At 36.9% G+C, this 18,398-nt stretch overlaps 1 pseudogene; it reads right to left on the bottom strand.

Moving 5' to 3' along the window:
* Positions 1 to 3,309: 3,309 nt before the first annotated feature.
* The window catches only part of LOC122139708, a 28,414-nt pseudogene continuing 13,325 nt past the window's right edge, over positions 3,310 to 18,398 (bottom strand).

The raw sequence follows: 18,398 nt of genomic DNA, 5'->3' as shown, positions 1-18,398 counted from the left end.
TGACCTGAGAGTGAGTATATTTTCAGCAGATTTACATTTTTTGGTTGAACTTCATACCTTATAGTTGCATTTATCAGATTACAGCTGGGCGATAAAATAGTTCACATTTTATGACAATACAGGCAGTTTTCATATGCTATAAAGTAGAGTGTATGTACGCAGATTACACAGGTAAAGGTTTTTTACTACTGTAGGCTACAGCTTTTAAATGTATGCGAATAGAGTGCTGCAGCTGTGACATCAAAAACCCAGAAGACTAATTCATCATCTCGAGTTCTCTTGAGATTTTTTCTATGGGTTTTTATAAAGGGGTTTTTCAATTCATGAATGAAATAAGGTCCGTGCTAAACTGCACAAACTCACAGCCCAAACGGTCTAATGTATTTACATTTTAAATTCTTAAATTTTTAACGGTTAATGTTAACTGTTTAAAAAATTTTTTTTTATAATGTGTAATGTTCTAAATCTCACAGCTTTTGTTTTTTTTTTTAAAAATATGTTTTTTAAAATATAATAAATTGAAAAGTCCCATTATAAAAACCGTAGGAAAATCTTGACAGAACTAAATTTTGATGTCATGGCTGCAGCAGTTTAAAAGGTTTTATATATAGATTATATATATATATATATATATATACTGTATATATATATATATATACATACTGCCGTTCAATGATAAAAATGCAAACTTTAGAAGAAAAGTTAAGACGGCACTTAGAGGCTTATATATACATACACTACTGGTCAGCAAAAATACAGGAAAAAAAAAACAAACAAACAAAAAAAAAATGTTATTACAATATAAAATAATGGTTTCTATTTTAATATCCTTTAAAATATAATTTATTTCTGTGATGCAAAAGCTGAATTTCCATCAGCCAGTACTCCAGTATAAAGTGTCACATGAGCCTTAAGAAATCATTCTAATATGCTGATTTATTAATAGAATTAGCAATGTGGCAACAAATATTTTTTTGGAACCGGTGATACTTTTTTTCAGGATTTATTCAAAATATAAATCTTTTCTAACAATATAAATCTTTGCTATCACTTCTTAACAATTTAACACTTCCTTGCTGAATAAAAGCTTTCAGAAAAAGAAAGAATAAACATTTAAAAAGAAAGAATAAAAAGATAGGCGTGTATATTGTTAGAAAAGATTTCTATTTTAAATAAATGCTCTTCTTTTTAACTTTTTATTCATCAAAGAATCCTGAAAAAAGTTTCACATGTTCCAAAATCTTCTTTTTAACTTTTTTTTATATATATATATATATATATATATATATATATATATATACATACAGGTCCTTCTAAAAAAATTAGCATATTGTGAAAAAGTTCATTATTTTCCATAATGTAATGATAAAAATTAAACTTTCATATATTTTAGATTCATTGCACACCAACTGAAATATTTCAGGTCTTTTATTGTTTTAATACTGATGATTTTGGCATACAGCTCATGAAAACCCAAAATTCCTATCTCAAAAAATTAGCATATCATGAAAAGGTTCTCTAAACGAGCTATTAACCTAATCATCTGAATCAACTAATTAACTCTAAACACCTGCAAAAGATTCCTGAGGCTTTTTAAAAACTCCCAGCCTGGTTCATTACTCAAAACCGCAATCATGGGTAAGACTGCCGACCTGACTGCTGTCCAGGAGGCCATCATTGACACCCTCAAGCGAGAGGTAAGACACAGAAAGAAATTTCTGAACGAATAGGCTGTTCCCAGAGTGCTGTATCAAGGCACCTCAGTGGGAAGTCTGTGGGAAGGAAAAAAGTGTGGCAAAAAAATGCTGCACAACAACGAGAAGAGGTGACCGGACCCTGAGGAAGATTGGGGAGAAGGACCGATTCCAGACCTTGGGGGACCTGCGGAAGCAGTGGACTGAGTCTGGAGTAGAAACATCCAGAGCCACCGTGCACAGGCGTGTGCTTTTGAACCAGAAACAGCGGCAGAAGCGCCTGACCTGGGCTACAGAGAAGCAGCACTGGACTGTTGCTCAGTGGTCCAAAGTACTTTTTTTCAGATGAAAGCAAATTTTGCATGTCATTCGGAAATCAAGGTGCCAGAGTCTGGAGGAAGACTGGGGAGAAGGAAATGCCAAAATGCCTGAAGTCCAGTGTCAAGTACCCACAGTCAGTGATGGTTTGGGGGGCCATGTCAGCTGCTGGTGTTGGTCCACTGTGTTGTATCAAGGGCAGGGTCAATGCAGCTAGCTATCAGGAGATTTTGGAGCACTTCATGCTTCCATCTGCTGAAAAGCTTTATGGAGATGAAGATTTTCGTTTTTCAGCACACGACCTGGCACCTGCTCACAGTGCCAAAACCACTGGTAAATTGGTTTACTGACCATGGTATTACTGTGCTCAATTGGCCTGCCAACTCTCCCTGACCTGAACCCCATAGAGAATCGTGGGATATTGTGAGAGAAAGTTGAGAGAGACAAGACCCAACACTCTGGATGAGCTTAAGGCCGCTATCGAAGAATCCTGGGCCTCCATAACACCTCAGCAGTGCCACAGGCTGATTTGAAGGTTGACTTTTTTTGTATTAAAAAACCCTTTTCTTTTATTGGTCGGATGAAATATGCTAATTTTTTGAGATAGGAATTTTGGGTTTTTATGAGCTGTATGCCAAAATCATCAGTATTAAAACAATAAAAAGACCTGAAATATTTCAGTTGGTGTGCAATGAATCTAAAATATATGAAAGTTTAATTTTTATCATTACATTATGGAAAATAATGAACTTTTTCACAATATGCTAATTTTTTGAGAAGGACCTGTATATGTATTTTTTATCATTACATTATGGAAAATAATGAACTTTTTCACAATATGCTAATTTTTTGAGAAGGACTTTAATATATCACTGGTTGATAATATAGTTCACAGTGTTCAACCCATATACATTTTTTTTAATACAAGAAAATGCTTAAGAACTCTTTGGGTGCATCCAATCCATTTAAATAAGCGTTAAAAAATGTCCTTATGTCAATGCATATCAACCTGTGTCAATGTGTTGCCAAATAGCAATCTACTTCAGCACAGATGTCAAAGACATAGCAGCTATAAAAAAACCTCTGGATTTATTATACCCAGAGTTGGCTAGGAGAGACAGATAAGCCAATGGATGTGAGAGAAAGAGTAGGTGAAAGTGGCTCAGAGGCCTAAAAAAAGGTTGTAGGAGGCAGAGAAAAGAAAAGAGAAAGTGGGGGAGGTAGAAAAAAGTCAGGAGGCAGGATAGTATCATCAAAGAGAGATACGGAGGAAAAAATACACCTTAATACATTTGGATGCAAATGAGCAGCATTTTATTAGAAAAACACGTCTGGAACAGTAGGACGAATCCACGTGAATGGGGGTTTTGCATTGATAAATAACTCTAGCACACAGCAGCTCTTCATTTCTTCTTTACTACTGCTGCTGCCTCAGCGGCTGCTGCCTCTGCTTCTGCCTTCAGTCTCTCCTCACGCTCTCGGAGAAACTCCCCGTACTCTTCTGGTGACAGGCTGACAGAGGGATGACAGGAGAGGATAGGGGGAGCATCGTGAGAGTGACAGAGAAGACGGAGATTAGAGGCATATCAACAGATACATCTACATTACATTAGAATTTCAAACATTTCTAGAGATCGATTGAAATGCAAGGCGAGCATTGCTCTTCCCTCATACACAAATGATGGGTCTGGCCATTTATGCCTCAGTGACATGGTTCATTTATTAAAGAGGTTTGGTTTAAGAAAAGACAAGACTCTGCTAACAGAACAGGCTGCTTTTTTTTGCCTGTCTAAATGCTGCCAAATTTCAATGGCTCAATGACATTTGATGTCGCAGAGACAGAGGATAGAAAAGGCTTCTGGTAGCTGTCAAGCAAACACTCATTTAATGAATAGTCTCAATAAATATACTAGCAGCATCCCTTACAATTTCTCAGCATTATTAAGGCATTAATTATAAAAAAAAAACATTTTTTTTTATTCATTTTTAAAAGGCTGCAAATCAAGCTCAATCTCAACAACAGTGAGAAATGGCATAAAATTCCAAATGAGCACAAGAAATGAAGTCATTGGTGAGCGTGTGAAGTAAGACTTGATTTATTCAGCCATTATTTATTCACATCTCTTTATTAAGGTCTTTAGGTGGTGGGATGCCTGCAATATTTATACAAGAAAAAGATAGATGTTTAATACTCACAGTAGAGACCAGACATGCAGAAAACACAAAAGAAAGTGTGAAATGCTTGAAAATAGTTTTGTATGTAAATCATGCCCACGCATGCATCATTTTTTCCATAAAGCAAAAACTTTTAGATTTTTTTTTTTTAAAGAGATATACTAGTTACCATTCAAAAGTGGAATTGGTAAGATTTTTAATGTTTTTGCATCAAGGTTGTTTAATGCTTAATGTTTTTGCATCAAGGTTGCCTTTATTTGATCAAAACAGTCAAATCATTACAATATAAAAATAAATGTAAAAAGTTTTTTTTTTTTTAATTTACGTTTTCTATTGTAATGTATTTTACGTTTTTAATAAATGTAATTTATTCCTATGATGCAAAGCTGATTTTTCAGCATCATTACTCCAGTCTTCAGTGTTACATGATCCTTCAGAAATCATTCTATTATACTGATATGCTGCTCAAGAAATATTTCTTCTTATTAATAATCCTTCAATCAATTCTTCTTCTTGTCATCACTTGTAATGTTTTTTTATGAAAACTAACAAAACTAACAGTTTATTGACCATCAATTTTAATCAACTTAAAGGGATAGTTCACCCAAAAAATGAAAATTATGTCATTAATGACTCACCCTCATGTCGTTCCTAACCCGTAAGACCTCCGTTTATCTTTGGAGCACAGTTTTAAGATATTTTAGATTTAGTCCGAGAGCTTTCAGTCCCTCCATTGAGAATGTATGTACGGTGTACTGTCCACGTCCAGAAAGGTAATAAAAACATCTTCAAAGTAGTCCATGTGACATCAGAGGGTCCGTTAGAATTTTCTGAAGCATCGAAAATACATGTTGGTCCAAAAATAGCAAAAACTACGACTTTATTCAGCGTTGTCTTCTCTCCCGTGTCTGTTATGAGCGCGTTCACAGCACTGCAGTTTAGTGATATCCGGTTCGCGAACGAATCACTCGATGTAACCGGATCTTCTTGAACCAGTTCACCAAATCGAACTGAATCGTTTGAAACGGTTCGCGTCAACAATAAGCATTAATCCACAAATGACTTAAGCTGTTAACTTTTTTAACATGGCTGACACTCCCTCTGTGTTCAAATAAACCAATACCCGGAGTAATTAATTTACTCAAACAGTACACTGATTGAACTACTGACCGAGCCAGATAACGAACGAAACATTGACTCGTTCTCGAGTCAAGAACCGGTTGCATCGGTTTTCGGATCACCGGTAGTGATGGGGAGTTCGGTCCTTTTTCCGCGAACCGGTTCTTTCAGACAGTTCGATTCAATAAACCGGTTGAAGAAAATGATTCACACCAGTTCTTTTGAGCTCGACGTAATGACTTCATTGGCGATGACTGCCCTTGATTCAAGCCTTCGTTTTACCCGCGCTCATAACATTAGCACAGAATCAGTTCAGAATCAATCATCAAAAGAACCAGTTCAGTTCATACGCGCTGTGTGTCAGTGAGCTTCATGCTGAATCACGCATGCGCAGTATCATCAGCTCCTCGGTTCTCGAGTCGGACGCATCCGACAGAAACGGTTCTTGACTCGAGAACGAGTCAATGTTTCGTTCGTTATCTGGCTCGGCTCGTGTTCATCTTCAGTTCTCTCTTCACAGCAGTTCAGTCCGTGTACTGTTTGAGTAAATGAATTACTCCGGGATATTGTTTTTTTTTAACTCTGAGGGAGTGTCAGCCATGTTAAAAAAGTTAACAGCTTAAGTCATTTGTGGATTAATGCTTATTGTAGACGCGAACCGTTTCAAACGATTCAGTTCGATTTGGTGAACTGGTTCAAGAAGATCCGGTTACATCGAGTGATTCGTTCGCGAACCGGATATCACTAAACTGCAGTGCTGTGAACGCTCATAACAGTCCCGGGAGAGAAGACAACGCTGAATAAAGTCGTAATTTTTTTTTTTTTTTGGACCAACATTTATTTTCGATGCTTCAGACCCTCTGATGTCACATGGACTACTTTGAAGATGTTTTTATTACCTTTCTGGACGTGGACAGTATACCGTACATACATTCTCAATGGAGGGACTGAAAGCTCTCGGACTAAATCTAAAATATCTTAAACTGTGTTCCGAAGATGAACGGAGGTCTTACGGGTTTGGATAGACATGAGGGTGAGTAATTAATGACATTATTTTCATTTTTGGGTGAACTATCCCTTTAATACATGCTTGATTAATTAAATTAATTTCTTTAAAAAAAATTACTGATCACTTTTGGTAGTGTTTGTGTATATACAGTTTAAACATGGACAGAGAGAACATTTTTGGCTATTACATAATTTTTTTTTTTTTTTTTTCTGTAAAAATGATATAAATGAGTTGGTGTATCCAAACATTTGACTGATATTGTATGTTGTGAGGAATGCAGTAGAATGAAGTTTGAAGGACTCTCACTCATTGATAACTTTGATGCCGAGGGATCTGGCTGAACCGATGATGCTCTTGAAAACATTCTGCATTGAGGTGTCTCGCAGCTTAAAGCTTTCATCCTGTGATTTGACCCGTGCAATCTCATATACGGCCCTCACCGTCACCATACCTGCGATCTCATGCCCTGAGTGGAGGAACAAGGCGGGAGGGAAAAGAGACGGGTGATGATACACAGTAGCACAGAAAGAGAAACCAGCAGCAGGTATGGTTGGTCATGATTGAGAAAAATGGAAGTGGAGATGGAGTGAAGGGGGGAAGTAACGGAAAGAGAGAGGAAGAGGAAAGAGTGGGCGCATAAGAAAGAATAATTGAGGTGGAGTGAAACGTACAAAAATGAAGCAAATCCATAATTCTCTTTTTTTAACATGCCACCTTCACCGCAGCATTCCCATTAGTAACTGCCTAGCTCTCTACCAGTGCAGCTCATCATCAATATATCATCAGTCAAAAAATTCAATCTGAACCAAAACACCCTGCAGGGGAAGTCTGTCCATTACTGAAACATAAGGTGGTGGTGAGTTATACAAAAATTGAGTGCTGAGAGATGGAAGGAAGGATGTATGGCCATAGCTGCCCTGGCTTTAATAGGTCTCGCTTACCAGTCTTTCCAGCTCCTTTTTCAATGCCGGCGGCCTGTTTCAAAAAGTAAGACACAGTGGGCTGCCCAATTTTCAGGTCATACGTCCTGTCGGACTAGAGGAAAGAAAAAAGGGGTCATTTTGTAGCCAGGTGAATTAAAAATAAAAAAAAAATACAAATATTTTGGGTCAGTACGATTTTTTTTCATGTTTTTAAAAGCTTCTCACGCTCACCAAGGCTGCATTTATTTGATCAAAATGCAGTAGAAGCCATAATATTAAATATGAAATATTATTAAATTTTAAAATTACTATTTTCAAGTTTGTTCCTGTGATGGCAAAGCTAAATTCTCCGCAGACATTTCTCCAGTCTTCAGTGTCATATGATCAGAAAATTTCCTTCAGAAATCATTCTAATATGCTGATTTGGTGTACAATTATTATTGGTGCTCAGATATTATTAATGGTTGTTATTATCATCAGTGCTGAAAACAGTTGTGCTGCTTAATATTTCTGCAGAAACTGTGATAAATTTTTCAGTATTATTTGATGAATAGAAAGTTAAAAAGAACAGTGTTTATTTAATATCTGTAACATTATAAATGCCCTTTTAACGTGTTATAAATAAAAGTATAAATAAATCGTACTGAACCTAAACCTTTGAATGGTAGTGTATATATTTGTATCTTTGGCAAATTACATTTGTCTAAAATGCTGTGACATAAATTTCCTATTCTAGTCTTAAAACAGTCAGTCCCTATCGAGTTGTAAATGCTGCAAATTATTTCCTTTAAATTGCCATTAAACTTTGCTTAAATTCCCCATCTCGATTTTTCTCTTTTTCCTTAAGAATACAAAATGATCAAAATGACTTAAGTACTTCATATTTACATAAAGGTTTACATGCATTCATATGGAAGGAGATAAAAGAAAATGCCAAAAATATAAATAAATAATACAAGGATATTGTAAAAATGATATAAATAAGACAAATAAATAAAATTTCCTGAGAAAAAAAACTGTACTTTTCTATAAAACTACAGTGCTTGGCCAGGTTCAGTGCCAATTTTGCTTGGTTACAAATTTTGTTAAAAAGAACCAATAAAAGTCATTAAAAAGTAGTTTTTTTCCCTTTGGTGTCTTGTCTTAAGCCTAAGGCACCAAGTGAACCAGGACTGCAACTGTTGCTCCATCAAAAAAGAAGAAAAAAAATAAAAATAAAAAATAGGTGTGTTCACTATAAGTGCATACATTAAAAAAAAAGCTTTGCTTGATAACAAAAGAAAAAGAGAAAATGGGAGTTAAAACCCATGTTGTGTGAATAGTGTCATAAAATCATATAAAAACTACAAAATAAATGATAAAGCTTACAATATTTGATAAAACCCTTATATACTGCAGTTGGCAAAAAAAAAAAATCTGCATTGCATGTTGCGTTTGTTTTTGACGATTATCTATCGAGACTGTGGGAAACAGAAGGTTATTTTCGTTTTCGGACTTGTGGGCGTCAAGCTATCGCACTCTGTCTATCAGTCTCATCACACATAGCGGGTGGTATCACTAACACCTATCCTCTTCGATAGTGAGAGGAGCCAAAATCCTAGCATCAAACAGAGTCTCTGGACCCTGACAGAATGCTCATTGGCATCCATAGACTTTGACAGCCTCTCATAAACTTGAGTCAAAGAGAAGCCAGACGCACACATCCACACACCCTCCATTCCCCCAGCACACACCCTCGACAGTCAGGCCTGCCTAAAACCAAAGCTTTTAAGGCAGTGGATTAGTCCTGCATAGAGAGGCTCAAAAAACAATGAGTGTGCAGCAGACAGCTTAAATAGGACAACTGGGACTTCACAGGCAGTCTGACTTGGGGAGACAGCCTGGCAAAAATGCCTTGCAGCCATCCGGCTCAAGCCTAGAGCAAGGCATTGTGCTGCGAACTCAACCAGAGAAATATTCTCTACACCCCCTGGAGCTGAAGATCACGTAGCCCAGGCTAATCTTCAATCCCTGTCGAAATGCTCATCAGTATAGTTTGAGGGTGCTAACTTTAGGGTCTAATTTGCCTGTAAGACTCTAAGAATGAATAATGCAAAGAAATTTTCCCTTGTTTAGCAATAGAGTTTTATGTTCTGGATGTCTTGAAGGGATAGTTCACCCAATAAATAAACCTTCTGTCATAATTTACTCAACCTCATGTCTTTCAAACAACCTGTAAGAAAACCTCTTTTTTCTTTTTTGTGTTTAACACGAACAATGGTATTTTTATGGATGGTCCAAAACATTTCTTATCTATACAATGAAAGCTGTTTATATGGATATAGCACAAGTCGTATTGAAGATTTGCATTTTATTTGACTTTTCTTCCTTTTTGTAGCTTGACAGCCCTTGGTCATCATTTACATTTATTGTATGAAAAAGAGCAGGGTGAACATTTTTTAAAATTCCTCAACAGAAGATAAAAAGTCAAATGACTTTGGAATCACATGAGGGTGAGTAAATGATGAAGTGTTTTCATTTTTGGGTGAGCTGTTTCCTTTGAGCCTCATCAATACTGCAAATAACAAAAAAGTATAAAGTAATGAGTATATAAAAGTTGCCTCTTCCTCTTTTTGCTCACCATTCTTCTTTTTGATTTACTCTTTAACTCCATTACTCTTGTATTTCTTTTATACACAGTTTTTATTTGTTATGCACAAACTAAATAAATGTGGTGCTCAAACATCAATATTACTTTTGCTCAGACATACAGAGGCTTGTTTAATGGAGTTTTGCAACGTTGTGTGTAAACTTGTGCAATTAATTGTACATATGCTATTACACATCTTAGCAATCAGACATTGTAAATAAAAATGAAGGGAAAAAGGTATGTTGTGAAGGTTAACGAAAACTAAAACAAGAATATTTTCATTAACTGAATAACTGAAATAAAATAAAATATAAAAAGTAGATGAAAATGTAAGAAACTTGCACAAAAAATAAAAACGAGTGTGGGCTGAAATATTAAAATTACAAAAACTAAAATAAATATATATAAAAATAAAAACAGCACACAACAAAATTGCTAAAATGTAAACTTAAATTAAATTGCATAACAAGGGACCAGAACAAGTTATATGTCATGGAGACTGGGGATTACTTGAGCCAGGAAGCCCTGGCAACCAACTACCACACCTTGACAGTGTTTAAGCAAATTTTGCATAGATGAGCACAACTCACAGACTTCAGAATGTGCCAAATTGAAGTCATTTATTATTATTGTCTAAAAAAAAAAAAATGATGAGAAATGATCATGCATATAGTAAAAAAAAATAATAAAAAAAAAAAAATCACAGTGAGCTGTTGCATGTGTATTCAAGGAACAAATGATGAATGACAACAGCATGAGGTACACATTTTCCTCTCTCTCTCTCCCTCTGAAAACGTTTGCATCTGGTCCTGGAACGAAAGCTGATGTACCTGCAAAGGAGAGCCAACAACAAAGGCTGACAATTCCCACCCTCGGGCAACCACGACTGACTGGACAACACAAAGAGATGAGCTAGATGAAGGTGACATTGTTACTGAAGATGTCTAGTTCTTCTTTATGCCTACAGAAGCCTCCGGATTCAAACTGTGGCAGAACTGGACCACAGACACTCGCTTAATCGGCTCAGAAGAAAACAAAGATTATGTGTTTGGGTTCTGACTGAGACCCCGAGCATTAGACATGAGCCAGAGACATTAAAACACCCCAGAATGGATTGGATGGCAGTGCCGAAGCATAATGTGGCCATATAATTTCCTCACAATGTTTGCACCGCCGTCTGGACTGCCACAGCATCACCCCGTTTCGCTTACAGACACAGAGGGTTCTCGAAACTGGGACTTTCAATTGAAATCACACCAGAGCTTTTCAACAGTTCTGTAATGTAAAAGACAACTGTAATGAGAACTCTCATTTCACACAGTCGTGCCACTTTAAAATTAGTGAACAATGACCTCTTCATAATAAAAAGCCATTTCTCAGCACCTTCATAATGAGCCTTTGCTCAAATGCTCTCTGGCATGTGACTCGGCAAGCATTACTAACAGCCATCAATCCATCTTTATTTACAAAAGACTGAGAATATGAGGAGAAGTGCTAGACCTCTCATTTGTTTACAGAGGGCGGGTTGAAAATGGGAGAGACTCGATTAGAAGAGACGGAACGATCGTATGAGAGAAACAAAGACTAAAAGGTGTCAGGGAAAAAGCTGTTTAAATGCACACAATTGAGGGATCCATCAAACGGCCCCCATTTCTCCAAGAAACTTGGAGTACATTTACGGTCTTTGCATTCAAACACAAAATTGTGTCCTTGACAAAAACATTTATAACTAATCGAGTGCTGATGCGCCCTGAGAAGGTGAACGAGGAGATAAACTTAGGCCAGATGAACATTGCATACACCGCATCAATGACTATTCCTCATTTACGAGTCACGCTCAGATCGGGAAAGCTCTGTTCTTCTGTTTACATCCACTTCGCTCAATACCTTTCATTTGATCATAATGTCAGAAGACCGGCCTAATCCGCGCTTTGGCATTCGCGACGCATCTAATGCTGTTTGCTAATGTGCGCCTGGGATGCGAATGTAAACGAGCGCCTCCAAGGGACTCATAAAATGAGAAAACGAGCGGCAAAACAAACAAAGAGCAAGCAATTGACTGAAAGCAATAAGAGTGTAATTATGAGGCCCTCAAGAGTTCCATCTGTAACTGATTGGTAAAGTGGTGTTGACGTGACAAAACAAAAAAAAAAACACCAACAGTATTCCTTTTTAGTGGTTACATTTACCTTCACGTTGATCTTGATGGGAAAGGAATACCTTCTTTGAGGTCTTTGGTTTTCTCATTGAAGTCTTTGCAGAAGGCCCCGATGGAATCCCTTTCTGGAAAAGAAGGAATAGGTAAAAGACATTCAGAAAGGTTTAGAAGCTCCCCACACACCTTTAGCCTTTATTCATTGTGGCATTCTTTTGATGAATACCAATAGCCATTTACGCAAGCGAGTGGCTGCAGGGGTGTCAATCATTCGATAACTCATTGGTGCACTGTGAATGCCTCGGCATGCTTGGATGCCCGTGTGAGGAGTGAGTGAGAAAAAGTGAACGACGAGAGAGGCTAGTGGAAGCCTATTTACCCAGAGGGTGTGAGAATATGTGTATGTTGTGTGTGAGTGTGTATGTCAGAGTATGGCAGTCATCATGCCTCTGAGACTCCACGATAAATTAGATTCTCTTTTCCTGGCCCTTGCCAGGCAGAAAGCTAAATGTATAGCTGACATTAAGTCAACATTGGCTGCCATTTCTCCTGTGCGGCTTCACCAGAGCATGAGTGTTTTCTGTGGGTTGACTGCAGAGGCGGCTGCTAATCTGTAATATTATTACAGTTGTAAAAGTTTTCCTTGCACTTGAACTTTGCAAAGGATCCACAGTGACTGGAACAGTTGTTTTATCATGTGGTAGATGTTACAGAGCTTTATTTAACAGTTGGAACTATTAGGAAAGGGCTGCCAATGCAGTTTCATCATCACAAGTGTTTTTTCAGTTCATCCCCTGACTGTTTGATGCATATTGCATCTAATGCCAAGAACTGGCATGTGAGTGACATCAGATCTTCATCAACTGCTAGCAAGTAAAAAATATCTAAATAATCAGAATTGTATTAGTGGATGTTTCAGAGTTATGTCTGTGAAATAATAGGTACCAATTACTACTGGATGGATGGACATACATTTTGATTTCTAAATAATACATACAACTATCGTTTTTGACATTTGGGGTCCATGTAATTGAAAGACCTCTTTCCTGTGAAGGCTGCATTTATTGGAACAAAATACAGTAAAAATGAAATATTGTGAAATATTATTACATTTAAAATAATAATTTGAAATGTAATTTATTCCTGTGATGGTAAAGCTGAATTTTCAGCAGTCTTTAGTGTCACATGATCCTTCAGAAATCATTCTATGCTGATTTAGTGCTCTCAATAAACATTTATTATTATTATCAATGTTGGAAACTTAAACAAAATGTTAATATTGTACTGTTTAATATTTTGTGGATACATTTCTTTGTAATTTTTTTTTTTTATGAATACAAAGTTCAAAAGAACAGCATTTGAAATAGAATTTTTAAAATGTCTTTATAAACTTCATGAACTCTTTGTGAACTTTTTAAATACTTTTGCTGTCACTTTTGATAATTTTTTTTATTTTTTTTTGCTGTTTTAAAGAAGTTAATTTCTTTTTAAAAATCTTACTGACCCCATCATTTTAAACAGTAGTGTATCTCACTTCATTTTTCTGTATACATGATCACAGAATGCTGAGTAAGTATTTGATTTGAATTATTTTTCATACTACTGAGGTATCAGCCAGGGTTGTGCCGGCATTCAGAAATAATTTGGGAAGTCCAATTTACATGAATTGAAACTCAAAGAAATATTTAAAATAGAATTTTCAATTAAGCAAATTTTGTATGATTTGATTAACTGAAAATGGAATTCTTAATTTTTGCACAAACTGTTATGTATTTCAGATAAACAAATTTCTTTAAACAGCATGTATAAAAAAAACAACTTGAACTAAGCTTGGGTCACTTTAGTCAGACCTTTCCTGTTCTAAGTAGGCAGTTCTTGGCCAAAATAAGCTGACAAAAAATATAACAGACTCTTTATACATCCCTTATGTGATATACGGGCCAAGATAAACAGCATTTTTTGGCGCAAAGTAAATTTGCAAAGAACTCCCTTCAAAGCACCATTGTTATTTGATCCCAACTTGTAAATACTGATGCAATCTTTTCAGATTATTTAAAGCACACACTGTCATGCGAGAATAGCAAATATTTTCCCACAAATCCAGAGGTATTACTGTTCAGCCAGTACACTGCATAATAATCAAAAAAATCTCAACACTAATGAAATGAAAAACAAACGCCCTGGTTGGCAGGCAGCCCATCTCCCTCCTGACTTGCTTATTAATAGTAATCCCATGTCAACCCACTAGCATCTCCCCGAGCTCTGACTTCAGCGGGAACAACAGATCTAAGTAAACAAGAAAGGCGGTGGGTGATTCCTAATTAAATATGGATTAATATTAAACTGATTAATATTAAACTGAGGTTGTTAGGAGAGCCTCAAAAACCCTTGGGCTGCGATTCCATACCACTTCTACTTTATTTTTTCCACCCGATGCTTGATAACTCCCTTTAAAGTTGTTGTTTTTGGTCTGTAAGAAGTTCAAACAAGCAAAGCCACTTGGTGGAATGCAGAGGACAGCAGACAGATCTGTGAGGAAGAGGTCGTCTAATGATGGTGGGGGAAGCAGGGCGGGCAACAAGGATGAAAGGTTATGTTGGTGTACTGACATCAGAAGCACAAGACATACAAACTGTGCCAAACAAAGACGGGTACAATGGAAGAATCCACAGTAATTGCCTTTGCGTAGTGCTTTTAATATCATAAGTGGAGGCTATTATAAAAATGGGAATCTGTTGTTGGTTGAAAGGACAGGCAGGCTAGAAGATGAGGACTGCTCTATAGGCAGTCTTTACAAAATAAAAGCTCCGTGGATGACCAAGACATTGTGCGTTTAATGGCAGATACATTCACTTTCGAGTGCAGGCCAATTGCCATTCTAGCTCTCTAAAAACCAAGATCTAATCATCCCGAAGTCAAGCAGTCCAATTAAACCTCCTCTTTCCTCATTGCATCTGATAAAAGCAGAGCTGGGAAGAACAAAGTGGTTGCAGTACATCACCTTGATGGAGGCGTGCTACCAACCTTGGACACCGCACATTATTTATTATCTGAGATGAATATTAAAAGTGTTTATCATATCAATAATAAAGCGGCTATTCATGTTGAAGGTTCTGACAGAAGAAAAGTCCTGGGTGAATTGTGTGAGAAGATAACCAGACATGAATGCTTTCAAAACAATTATGCTTATAGATCAATTTGTTATGAAATATGTGTTCTTGGGAACAAACAACTCTCTAACAGCGGGAATAATTTAATAACCAGAGTAAAAAACCCTTCACCTAAAATATATGTTGGGCAGGGTATCTGCATCTGGATTATATTTGTGATTCACAAAACACCTCCTCCTTTATTCATTCTTTTCATCAGTTCTCCCACTTTGCATTTGTTTCATTATTATAACGTAAGCTTTCAGCTTCAGCCAATTCTTTTTAACAAGATGGTCCGCTGACATGGATGAATGATAAAAAGAGTGGAGAACAGACTCAGAAAGTAACAGTTGTTTCAGAAGTAAACAGATTGAGGGCCACATATATAAGTGTGTCTAATAATATTGCACACGTGTGTATATTTCCTGTAATGACAGAGAAGAACAGTGTTACATTCGAGTCATGTCCCCTATGAGAGCAACAATGAAGATCAATACTAACATTCAGGAGGTCCGTTTGACAAAGCGGGTGAAAGGCTTCAGAGCGCTGATGTATGGAGAGGCCATAGGGGACCCGCATGAATAAAGAATGCATGTGTGAGGGCTGCGAGCTCAATCCATTAAAGAGAAGCAAAAGGAAAAGGAGCGTGGTGGTGGGTTCAAGTGGTTCAATCACTTTAGACCAAAGCCTCTGAGGAGAAGGCATTAGAGGACAGTGTGACTTCCAACTAAGTGAAAACCTGCATAATTAAATGCATGAATAAGAAATTAAGCAAATTAAAATTGTTAACACATAAGGAAGGAACAGAACATTGCATGGCTCAGTTAAGAGGATAGAAGATGCTGGACAAAAGACTTCATCAGTGATGGGAATTGCTATATATAAAAAAATTCAATTACAGCATAATGAGGCACTTAAAAGGATAGTGCACCAAAAAAAAAATAAATAAAAAAATTGTTATTGCGTCATTTATGCTATATTAACCCTAATGCTGTTCTAAACTTGTGTAACTTTTGTGAAATCTGCAAAACATAAACTGAGAAGTTTTCCAAGAAAGTACAAAGAAACAAAGCTGAAGTTTCAAGCTTCAAACATCACACAAAAGCCCCATAAAAGTCATTAAAGCAGTGTTCTTTTAGTATTATTTATATACTTTTATGGTGTCTATGAATATTTTGATTTAGCTTTTCATTTTCATTTTGGCAATTTTGTGTTTTTGCCATTTACACATTTATTTTATCCGTTTTTAATATTTCAATTTAGCCTTAATTTTTTTTTAGTTTTTTTTTTTTTTGTCATTTTTAGTACTTCGAATTTCTGTTAGCTGCCACAGCAACAAGTTTTTCATCTAATATTTACACCGTATTTCATTTCATTTCTGCTTTTTTCCAATTTACGAATACAATTTTTTAATAGTTTTAGTTAACAATAATTACACCCCATTAAATTCCTATGTAGTCATCCAATAGCTTTGTGTGACTAACAGAACAAAATTTAACTCATAATTTCTCCTTTTCTGTTCAATGAAAGAAAGAAAGTCATAACAGGTTGGGAACAACATAAGGGTGAGCAGATGACAGAATGATGAATGAATTTTTACTGCAGACAATTCAGATGCAGACAATAAGAAACAAAAGGATATAAAGAGTAAAGAGTGAGATGAAGTCGGAGTGCATAACTACAGTTTCTTTCAGAGCGCTCTCTTAGTGTGGTGATTTAGAGGACACAGCACTTCATGTTCCCTCCTTGTGCGCACTGATATGTAACGGTGAGTGAAACAGAAGTGCAAAAAAGGGTGTGTGTACACAAGCATGACGGGGATGTGGCCTTGGGGCAGCAGGCAGGATTAATTGCCCCTGGCACCCTAGGACGGGCAATTCATTGCCCACGCCAACATCCTGAAAGATGGGGGTGAGGTGAGGGGTGTAGAAGAGGGGTTAATTAAACTCTGCAGTGTGAGACACTCTAATTAATTACTCCTGTTCCCCTTCCCTAATTTAATGTGCAGAACTCTTCCCATTTTATTACATTCTTCCCTATAAGGGTGTCATACAGCTGATTAGCTTCATACCCTCAAACCAGTCCAACCCGTCATGCAGCCTCAAGCTCAGGAGAGAAATGGATGAGGCCTTGTACTGGGAAGGGTCCTGCTTTTGAATGCAAAGAGGATTAATGTCTATTCGCTTGATCCACGGGCGATCACAGAATGTTTGCATCAGATATTGTGGAATGCTAACAAAATTTTGTCAGAATGGCTAATGGCTCTATCTTTGATCATCCCAAATTCCACTGTAACCTCAAACACATCTAAAAAACACATCTCTTCTTAAGTACAAAGAGTGATGATTAATGCATTCAAAGCAAATGCCACAGGGCGAAGACGTGCCCACTGGGGACACATTATTTTCAGGTCAATTTTATGGTGCATTTTTACAGCCAATATTGATAGTTATACCTACTTCAGTCTGAAGAAACAATGACATGTTAACTCCTCTAGAGGTTTATTAAAGCACAACAAAGCAGATTTATTTAAATATAATAAAAACACAGGGTGAAGGTCTAAGACAGAGCATGAGGCTCCACGGCATTGAAAAAGTTAAAAAAGGACAGTAAACGCTTTTGAGGGAGCCGTATCTTTTCCGATGTCTAACGTCTGATGGAAATCAGTGAGTGTGAAAAGATTTCATTAAATGTTATGTTATTTAAAGTAAATGAGCCCAATTCCTCAGACCCACTCTTCAGAGAATTACATCGCATCAATGGATGTCTTATCTTATCGGAGCTCTGCAACATTGCAGTCGGTTAATCAGTAAGACTGCTGATAATTAATAGAGTATCATTATCAGTTGAGCCAGGGTTGGTTTTAATTGTAAGATTTATAGATATTTTAAGTTCCAGAAATATAACTTAGATGTTAAGGTGCGGATTAATGATCAAAAAAAAGTATATCAAGCTGTGCGGCTCATTGTGAGATTCTTCCAGTCTGTAAGACAGATTGTTTCGCTGTGGCTGGAGCATGTGTGGTGTCAGCTAAGAGCTCTAATGCGTAGCAGATGGATGCAGTGAGGAGTGTCTTGGGACGAGCTTCTGCCAGTGCACACCTGGGGCACCAATCAGGCCCGTAACTTTCCATAAGTCAATTTTTGAAGTCTTTACCAACTTTATGGGGGGTGAAAGTGTTGACTGTGCACTGCTGGACTCTTGTTTGTCTAATTTTCTCCGCCGTT

This window comes from Cyprinus carpio, chromosome B14 (genome assembly GCF_018340385.1).
Source record: "Cyprinus carpio isolate SPL01 chromosome B14, ASM1834038v1, whole genome shotgun sequence".
Taxonomy (NCBI): Eukaryota; Metazoa; Chordata; class Actinopteri; order Cypriniformes; family Cyprinidae; genus Cyprinus; species Cyprinus carpio.
Note: the sequence above shows the minus strand (reverse complement) of the source record. Positions and strands in the feature narration are given on the sequence as shown.